Source organism: Saccopteryx leptura, chromosome 4, assembly GCF_036850995.1.
Source record: "Saccopteryx leptura isolate mSacLep1 chromosome 4, mSacLep1_pri_phased_curated, whole genome shotgun sequence".
Classification (NCBI taxonomy): Eukaryota; Metazoa; Chordata; class Mammalia; order Chiroptera; family Emballonuridae; genus Saccopteryx; species Saccopteryx leptura.
This window is the reverse complement of record NC_089506.1, coordinates 214,868,211-214,878,955: the sequence shown is the minus strand read 5'-3', so window position 1 is coordinate 214,878,955 and position 10,745 is coordinate 214,868,211.

The following is a 10,745-nucleotide window of genomic DNA, read 5'->3' as shown; positions in this document are numbered from 1 at the left end:
GCCTGGGTGCCTTCTCTTCTTGGGGTTCTTGCCCTGAGGTTGACACTACCTGGTGACTGCCACACCTGCTTATGGGTGTGCTGCATGGTCCAGGGACCCAGGACCACCGGTTGGTGTGGCCTCTTCAAGCCCTGCAGCTGCTCCTCTTGGCTCCCAGGACAGCCTGTTTCGCAGCAACTTCCCCCTTGTCCTAAGGAGACCCGAGTGAGGTCTGAGATGTCATGCCTGAAATCTGAACTAGCTGAAACTTTCATAACTAGCTGAGCACAAGATAAACTTAGTTTCACTGAAATGCCCCAAAGTAGGTTTGCAAAATACTTGTTTTATTTTGTTTTTTTTTTTTTTTTCATTTCTGAAGCTGGAAACGGGGAGAGACAGTCAGACAGACTCCCGCATGCGCCCGACCGGGATCCACCCGGCACACCCACCAGGGGCGATGCTCTGCCCACCAGGGGGCGATGCTCTGCCCATCCTGGGCGTCGCCATATTGCGACCAGAGCCACTCTAGCGCCTGAGGCAGAGGCCAAGGAGCTATCCCCAGCGCCCGGGCCATCTTTGCTCCAATGGAGCCTTGGCTGCGGGAGGGGAAGAGAGAGACAGAGAGGAAAGCACGGCGGAGGGGTGGAGAAGCAAATGGGCGCTTCTCCTGTGTGCCCTGGCCGGGAATCGAACCCGGGTCCTCCGCACGCTAGGCCGACGCTCTACCGCTGAGCCAACCGGCCAGGGCCGGTTTGCAAAATACTTGTAACAATAACAAGTGCTGCTGGGATTGGGGCAGGATCAGGTTGGTGTGATGAAGAGGATTTGTAGTGGAGGGGCTTTGGCTTTGGCTGGAGGACAAAGGGTGGTTTCCATTTGAAGGCAGCGGGCATAGTTCCCCCAACACTGGAGGTGAGGAGTTTGACATGTAGATCTGCTGGATTGGTTTCAATCTTTAAATGGGCAAATTGTATAATATGTGAACTATTATCTCAGTAAAACTATATTTAGCCTGACCAGGCGGTGGCGCAGTAGATAGAGCGTCAGACTGGGTTGCGGGAAGACCCAGGTTCAAGACCCTGAGGTTGCCAGCTTAAGCGCGGGCTCATCTGGTTTGAGCAAAGCTCACCAGCTTGAGCCCAAGGTCGCTGGCTCGAGCAAGGGGTTACTTGGTCTGCTGAAGACCCACGGTCAAGGCATATATGAGTAAGCAATCAATGAACAACTAAGGTGCCACAACGAAGAATTAATGCTTCTTGTCTCTCTCTCTTCCTATCTGTCTGTTCCTATCTGTCCCTCTCTCTGTTTCTCTCTATCCCTGTCACAAAAACAAAACAAAACAAAACAAAAAAACAGAAAAAAACTATATTTAAAATGAGTGGCTAGAAGCTGACACACACCTTGCCTGTCCCAAGGTGGCCCCAGGGGTCAAGCAGTAAGCACATCCTGTTCTGCCCTGGCTGGAGCCATGGGGCTTGCCGTCCCCGTAGGAGTGCCTGGGTGACAGTGTCCCTAGAGATCCTCAGGCTCTAGTGCCAACATCACGCCTCGCCTCCGGTCTGCCTGCTCTCACATTTTGCGAATTGTTTCATCATCATCATTAGTGAGTACTTACCGTGCGCTTCCCATGTGTAATACCAGAGTTTGCACATGTGCGGCTGTGTGTGGGGAGGGTCAAGGGCCAGCTGAGGACATGTGGAGGAGCCGTGGCTCCTGTGGTCAGCTTGGCCCGCTGGCTTGTGTGACATATAACGGTGTGTGGGCGCCCGTTTACCTGAGCTGGAACAGGTGCAGAGCTTGGCCTCTGCTCCGGATCTGCCCACAGGTTTGCCCAGAGCCAACCAGCTGCTGGTTGGGTGGGAGCAGGTGTGGTTTCCATCAAGCTATAACAGCCTGCCCCCTCCTGTGGGTTGGTGTCCGTTTCACCCTCCAAGGGATTGGCCCTGTGTTAGTATCCTGGAGCAGCTGTAACAAAGGGCTACACATTGGGGGGTTTAAAACAACAGAAATTTAGTCTCTCAGTTCTGGAGGCCGAAGTTGGAAAGCAAGGCGCGGGCAGATTTGAGACCTCTCCAAGGGCTCCAGAGGACGACCCTTCTGCCATGTCCAGCTTCCGGAGGCTCCAGGTGGCCCTGGCCATAGGTAGCATCACTTCTAGCCTCTGCCTTCGTGGTCACACAGCTCCTGCGTGTCTTCTCCCTTCTCTTACAAGGGCACTTGTCATCGGATTTAGGACCCACCCTCATCCAGGACAACCTCGTCTAGAGATTCTCAGAGGACTTAATTACATCTACAAAAACTTTTTTTTCCAAATAGGTTCCCATCCTTAGGTTCTGGTTGGGTGTATCGTTTGAGGAGCCACCATCTAGTGCCCCACAGCCACATGTCTAGGTTTTTGTGGGGTTGGAGGACAGCTACATAACGGGAGGCATCTCACTAGGTTGTCGCCCACCTCCCATGTGGGCTAGGCCGGCCTCAGGGGACTGGTGGGCTGGAGGGGACACAGCCCAGGCCATGCCTGCCGGCTAGGCTGCCCGACCCAGGGGCTGTGCTGCAGACCGGGGCTGGGCTAGGAGATGTCTTTCTGAGGCAGCTAGCCTCTGTAAAATGACCCAGGGTGGGGACAAGTAAAAGATATTTTGCCCTGGCCAGTTGGCTCAGCGGTAGAGCGTCGGCCTGGCGTGCAAGGGACCCGGGTTCGATTCCCAGCCAGGGCACATAGGAGAAGCGCCCATTTGGTTCTCCAGCCCCCCCTCCTTCCTCTCTGTCTCTCTCTTCCCCTCTCGCAGCCAAGGCTCCATTGGAGCAAAGATGGCCCGGGCGCTGGTGACAGCTCCTTGGCCTCTGCCCCAGGCGCTGTAGTGGCTCTGGTTGCAACAGAGCGATGCCCCAGAGGGGCAGAGCATCGCCCCCTGGTGGGCAGAGCTTCGCCCCTGGTGGGCGTGCCAGATGGATCCCGGTCGGGCGCATGCAGGAGTCTGTCTGACTGTCTCTCCCCGTTTCCAGCTTCAGGAAAAAAAAAAAAAAAAAAAAAGATATTTTGTCTTTGCCAAAATAAATGTCAACTTTTCCTAACCATGGGATTTAGAAAAGTTTATTGCATTCTCCAATGTTACTGTGCTGTAGGTCAGTCAAGGACCCCATAGAAATTGAACAGAAGTGGGGTTTGCTCCTTCCCTGCTCTGCGCGGCTGAACTGTCGGAGGAGCGACATACATCCAGGGTCCTGCCCGATGTCGGCCATCAGGCTCAGGTTGGGGGAGGGGCGGCCAGGGACCATGGGGGGGGGGGCTTCCTTCTGCTGCTCCCAGCGCTGCAGGATCAGATACTGAAAGCTACCCACATCAAGTTTAGGGGGTCAGGAACTGCCAGGTGGGAGGAGTGAGAGGGGGCTGGACCATGGGCTCCCACCCGTGTGGACAGTCGTGTGGAACAGAGGACAGGTTTCCCAGGGCCTGGCTCAGGCGACCCTCCAACTACAGGGCTGGCCTCCTACCCAACCAGGTGTCTCTCACCTTCCAAACCCACCCCAGGCTCTGTGTAAACCAGGAGTATTTAGCGTGTTAGTGTGGGTGGTCAACTGGGAGTCTCCTTACGAGAAGGGTAGATCTCGTAAGGTCTTCTGGGTAGATCAGCCCTCATCCTTGTGTGTCATGGGTGCCCCACGCTGTCTGGGTGGGCATCGGGGCACAGCCTCGGGGCCTGTCCCTCCACACCCTCCCACACCTCTGAGGTTTCTCCAGGCTCCGAATGCTGGGGTACGGGGGGGGGGGCTCCCGGCACGTGCGAGTCCTGAGCCTGTCGCTCTCAGAATCTGAGAATAGGAAAACATGCAGGCACTGGTGACAATTTGGCCCTGAGTCTGAGCCCCAACTTCCCACCCCCGTACCCCCACCGCTTGCTTTACAATCGAGATTTGCATCCCAGACCCAGTGTTTTACTTGGGGAATTACTGAGGGCAATGAGCACATCATTAGCGCCATAATCAACACGTGGCCTCTTCCCACTGGGGCCAGCCACATCTTGTCAACAGGTGTGGTCTGGCAACAGCCTTGGGAGGCCAGGCACAAAGCATAATTAGCAGCTAATGAGGAGGTTTATACTGGGCCAGGAGCTAGGTGGCCCTGCAGGGGTCCTTCCTCCGCCCCTGCCTGGGGGGTGTGTGTGTGTGTGCAGGAAACAGCAGCAAGGGCAGGTCAGGGAGAAGACCTTGTTGTGGGGTGGGAGTGTTCAGATACTTGGGAGGACAGGTGCGCTGCAGACCCGTCCACAGGCATGTGAGGTTGGGCCTGCCCCGGCCCCTCGAGGCCCAAACAGGGGACACAGACACCACAGCTCTGTGGGGACTGTGGGCCAAGCAGTACCAGCAGACAGGCTGAGAGCAGAAGCCTCCATCTTTGCTAGGGGGCGCTGGGCACAGCAGTTCCCCGCTCCGTCGATGGGCCTCTGGGCTGCAGGCTCGGATGGCCAGCCTGCCTGGTCTGCTTTCTCAGGAGAGTGGGCACAGCGTGGGCAGGGCTGAGCCCCAGTCCCGAAGCAGCAGGCTTGCGCAGAGTGACGCTCTCCAGGGGACTCGCTCAGCCTGCCTGTCTGGAGGGTGTGGCAGCAGGTGAACTGCTTTGGGGGTGTTTCCCCCAACCCCCCGTGTTACACCATCATGGTCACGGCTGTGTGTTACAGCGTCAGGGCTGGGCTGGCCCGAGGTCCCTGGGCGCCTCTGCACGTGCACACTTCGTATTCAGCCCCTCACGTCATCAAGGGGCCATTTGGGTCGTGGGCGGCCGGAGGGGGACCCCGAACCCGAGAGCCACTCTGTCACTGGCAGCCTGGCTGATTCCCTCCGTGTGATATTTTTACTGATTTGTGAAGGTCAGGCCTGGCCTGCTGCCCGTGAGAGGGCCACCCTGGAAACCGTGCACTTAGGCCCCCGGCAGCCCAGCCTCGGCGCTCCCAGCCTGTGAGATCGTGGGCCCTCCTGCTCTCTACCTACGACAGCCGCCTTTGGGGCTGCCTCCCACTCACCCCGCTCGGCGGCAGCCGCTGGGGGTTCCCTGGAAGTTGCAGAAGAGAAGGTCTTTCCCGAGCTGGGGGCTCCGGGAGCTCTAGAGGAGGGAGCCACTGCCTTGGTGTGGGCAGAGAGACAGGAGGTCGCGCTGTGTGCCCCAGGGCGAGGGTGTCCTCCCAGTGCTCCGGCCCAGAATTCTCGGAGGCCTTGGCTCTTTCTCTGTCTCTGGCCTCTGTTCCCCTTCCACGGGAGGTGTGGAGCTGGCGACCTGGGGCCACCTCCTGTCCTGAACAGTCCTCACACAACTCCTGGGTTAGCCCCTGTCCTCCAGTCCTGGGGAGACCCAGGACCTCGGCTCCACAACCCGGGCTCCTGTCCCGGAGGCCACCCTGCCCGCAGGAGGTGGTCACAGAAGCGAGGCAGGTGTGTCTGTGAGTGTGTATGGCAGCTGGGAACAGTGAGTGAGCAGGGCAGGGGTCACAAGCCAGGAAGAGGGTCAGTGACTCTCAGAACCAGCCCCTGAGGCCAGTGGTGGCCATGCCGAGGTGGAATCTGATATAAGGCAGTGGAACCTAGCCTCCGGGACAATGTTGAAGTCTCGTGGGAGGCAGGGAGAAGGGTTGACCTCCCAGACTCGGGAAGACCGGGCCAACCAAGGGAGGCTGCCTGGAAGAGGCAACCAGGTGCACAGACCCAATGATAAGTCTGCTTCAGGCTCCCGGCCAGTGGGCTCTGGTCTCCTTTTCTATTTTGCCCACACTAAGGACACAGACTTTTTTTTTTTTTTTTGAGAAATCAGAGCAGAAGCCAATCTACTAGCTCGGGGCACAGCTCCTGCCCTCTGCGAACATTGTCCTGCCAGGGGAGCTGGCTGGTGGCCCTTGGCCTCATGGGGATTATCACATTAGAGCTTAATGTGTCCACACTAGCAATCAAACCAGCAAAGCCAGACTTCTTAGACGTGACTGGAGGTATCCTAACGAGGAACAGATTTAGCCATGTGAAAATAAAAGAGAAAAAAGTTTTTTAAAATGTGTAGAATAAACAACCTCAGAGTTGTTTTTGTTTTTTTTAGAGTGAAAAGGCCAACAACAGCCTGGATGGAGGTGCTTAGAGCCAACCCCTGACATAGAGCACGGACGAATAGGGATCAAGTGTGGGGTATGAAAGGCGTGCAAGAAGCCGGCCTTGTGCCGGAGCACACCCTGCAGAATGCTAACCCAAGACTAGGAGGAAGCTCAGCGCCAGGCTGCAAAGTAGCCTGGTGGGAGGTGGGATCCGGGGCATCCGTCTTCTTTTCACAGTCCAGATTTCCACCACTTCTTTAATGAGCATCGCTTACTTTTATTTAAAAAAAAAAAAATCTATTCTTGGATCTGTCTTTCCACACGATCAACACCTGTTTTTATCCACCTTCCTAATTTGTGGACCTTGTTTGAATCTGAATTTCTGTGGTTACTACAAAGGTGGGGCCTGTCTTCGTAAACCACTAGGCGTGCAGTCTTCTTCTTGGGAGATTTCCTGCTGGTTTCCTTGGCTCCCTTTCTATCGGTTTCCTGTTTTTCTTGTTGATTTATGATTTGTTTTCCACAACCCTGAGGAAAACACTTACTAAGCCATGGGCACTTTTAGGTGTGGAAATCTCTTCTCCCTGTTAGCTACTGATTTGTCTATTTAAGAGGAATCTTACATTCTGGCGACGTCAAATCTACTCACACTTTGTGGAGCAGTTTCTGTTCTGGCATTTTCCTCCACTGTGCCCTGTCTTCCTATCCGTGTTGTTTCCTCTATCCCAGGGAGGTCTTTGAGCATTTTGGTATCCAACTTATACAAGAAGGCTGCTAGGGGTGTTTTGTTTTTCTTGACACAATGAGTCATATTTTTCAATGCCATCTGTCCCACAGCTCTGTCCCTCCCCCCAGCCCCTGTGATTGTTTTGTGGAACCACCCTTCTGCATGTATGAAGTCTGACGTTCACATGGGTATTTTTTTTTGCTTGAAGTCTCTGGTCTGTCCCTTTGTCTGTTCCTATCTTAATACTGTGGCTTTGTCTTAATATCTGAGAGCTTGCTGCTTCTTTTTAGATCACAGTTATTTATTCTTTTTTCTTTTTCTTTTTTAAAAATTAATTTGTTGGCCCTGGCCGGTTGGCTCAGCGGTAGAGCGGCGGCCTGGCATGCGGGGGACCCGGGTTCGATTCCTGGCCAGGGCACATAGGAGAAGCGCCCATTTGCTTCTCCACCCCCTCCCCCTCCTTCCTCTCTGTCTCTCTCTTCCCCTCCCGCAGCCACAGCTCCATTGGAGCAAGGATGGCCCGGGCGCTGGGGATGGTTCCTTGGCCTCTACCCCAGGCACTAGAGTGGCTCTGGTCACGGCAGAGCGACGCCCCGGAGGGGCAGAGCATTGCCCCCTGGTGGGCAGAGCGTTGCCCCTGGTGGGCGTGCGGGGTGGATCCCGGTCGGGCGCATGTGGGAGTCTGTCTGACTGTCTCTCCCCGTTTCCAGCTTCAGAAAAATACAAAAAAAATAAAAAATAAAAAAATAAAAATAAAAATTAATTTGTTGTGTTCCTGAAACAAATTCTACTAGAATTTTTATTGGGATGGAATTGAATTTATAGAATAATTTTAGGAGCATGACCTCTTATCATACCAGATTGTTCATTTTAAAGGTATTCTGCATTATTAGTTAGGTTGGATTCTAGGACTTTGTGGACCTCATTGTTATTAGAAATGACATGCCTGACCCGCGGTGGCACAGTGGATAAAGCATCGACCTGGAATGCTGAGGTTGCCGGTTTGAAAACCCGGGTTTGCTCGGTCAAGGCCCATATGAGAAGCAACTACTATGAGTTGATGCTTCCTGCTCCCTGCTCCATCCTCATTTCTCTCTCTACTCTCTCTTTAAAAATCAATAAATTTCCCTGGCCGGATAGCTCGGTTGGTTAGAGCATTGTCCGAAAGCAAAGAGGTTGCTGGTTCAATCCCTGATCAGGGCATATTCAGAGATGGATCAATGTTCCTGTCTCTCTCTCTCTTCCTCTCTTGCTAAAATCAATCAATAAAAAATTTTTTTTTAATTAGAAATGACATTTTTTTCTATTAAATTTGTTATTGCTGCTGACCTAAAGAAGTGCTATTGATGTTCTATAGTGGTAAAATACACATAAAATAAAACTTATCATTTAAATAATTTTAAGTGTATAATTCAGTGGCATAAGCACATTCACAGTGTCGTCCAACCATCACCACCATCCATCTCCAGAACTTTTACATATTCCCAAGAAGAAACTCTGACCCATTAAACACTGACTCTCTCCTTTCCTTGGTCTCCCAAGACCCTGGCAACCTCTATTATACTTTCTGTCTGTATCGATTTCCCTAATCTGGACATTTCATGTAAATGGAATCATTTGTGTTTGGCTTTTTCCACTGAGCATAATGTTTTCAAGGTTCATTCATATAGTAGCATGTATTAGAATTAATTCCTTTTTTAAAATAAATATCTTATTTATTCATTTTAGAGAGGGGGGAGGGGGGGGAGAAGCAGGAAGCATCAACTCCCATATGTGCTTTGACCAGGCAAACCCAGGGTTTCGAACTGGCAACCTCAGCATTCTAGGTCGATACTTTATCCAGTGCGCCACCATAGGTCAGGTGACACTATATATAAGAATGAACTCAAAATGATTAAAGACTTAAATGTAGAACCTGAAACCATAGAAGGAAACATATGCAATAAACTCCTTGACACTACTCTTAGTAATATATATATTTTTAATGTATCTTCTTTGGCAAGGGAAACAAAAGAAAAAAATTGGATTATATCAAACTAAAAAGTTTTTGCATATCAAAGGAAACCATTAACAAAATGAAAAAACAACCTACTTCATGGAAGAAGATATTTGCCAATGATACATCTGATAAGGGGTTAATAACCAAAATATATAAAGAATTTATACAACTCAACCAGAAAAACCCAAACAATCCAGTTAAAAAATGGGCATAGGGCATACGGATGGCCAATAGATATATGACAAGATGCCCAATGTCACTGATCATCAGAGAAATGCAAAATAAAACCATAATGCGATACCACCTCATACTTGTCAGAACTGCTCTCATCAATAATTCAGCAAATGACAAGTGCTGCCAACGATGTGGAGAAAAGGGAGCCCTCGTGCTGGGAACCTGTTGTGAGAATAAAGACTGGTGCAAGCACCGTGGAAAACAGCATGGAGGCTCCTCCAAAACTTAAAAACGGAAGTGGTTTATGACCCAGGTATATACCTGAGGAAACCCAAAACACTAACTCTACACTAACACTAAGAGAAAAATGCACTCCTATGTTCATTGCAGTGTTACAAAGACTGAGAAGTGGCAGCAACCCGAGTTTCCATGCATAGACGAGTGGAGAGCCTTGACCAGGCAGCTCAGTTGGTTAGAGCATCATCCTGATACACCAAGGTTGCAGGTTTGATCCCCAGTCAAGAATCAACCAATGCCATTAGAGAAATGCAAATCCAAACCACAATGAGATATCACCTCACACCTGTTAGATTGGCTATTATCAACAAGACAGGTAATAACAAGTGTTGGAGAGGCTGTGGAGAAAAAGAAACCCTCATCCACTGCTGGTGGGAATGCAAATTAGTACAACCGTTATGGAAGAAAGTATGGTGGTTCCTCCAAAAAATTTTTTTTTAAATTATTTTTATTTATTCATTTTAGAGGAGAGAGAGAGAGAGAGAAGGGGGGAGGAGAAGGAAGCTTCAACTCCCATATGTGCCTTGACCGGGCAAGCCCAGGGTTTTGAACCAACAACCTCAGCATTCCAGGTCAACGCTTTATCCACTGCGCCACCACAGGTCAGGCCCTCCAAAAATTAATAATAAAATTACCATATAAACTGGGTATCTACCGCAAAAACTTGAAACCATTGGTATGCAAAAACACACACACCCACATGTTCATCGCAGCATTATTCACAGTGGTCAAGACATGGAAACAACCAAAGTGTCCCTTGATAGAGGACTGGATAAAGAAGATGTGGCGCATATATACAATAGAATACTACTCAGCCATACGAAATGACGACATACTGCTATTTCTGACAACATGGATGGACCTTGAGAACTTTATACTGAGTAAAATTAGTAAATCAGAAAAAGCTAAGAACTATATGATTTCACACATAGGTGGAATATAAAACAGAGACTCATGGACATAGGTAAAAGTGAAGTGGTTACCAGAGGGGGGGAAATGGGGGAGGGGTGGGGGAGGGGAGTAAAAAGGTACAAATATACATGACGGAAAATGATGTGACTTTGGGTGATGGGTACACAATATAATCAACAGTTTAAACACTATAGAAACTTTTACTTGAAACACCCTGTTAAATTTCATTTTCTAAATAAAATTTAAACAAAAGAATCAACCAAGGAATCCATAAATTAGTGGAACAACAAATCAAAGTTTTTATATCTCACTCTCTCTCTCTCCCTTTCTCTCTAAAATCAGTAAATAAAAATTTTAAAAGTGTTTTAAAAAACATTAAGTAGCCCTGGCCGGATAGTTTGGTTGGTTAGAGCTTCGTCTCAAAGAGTGGAGGTTGCCGGTTCAATCCCTGGTCAGGGCACACGAAGGAGCAGACCAGTGTCTCTCTCTCTTTCTCTCTCCCTTCCTCTCTTGCTAAAATCAATCAATTAAAAAAAACAACACCCCAATAAATAGATGAGTGGATAGAAAAGTTGTGGTATAGCCT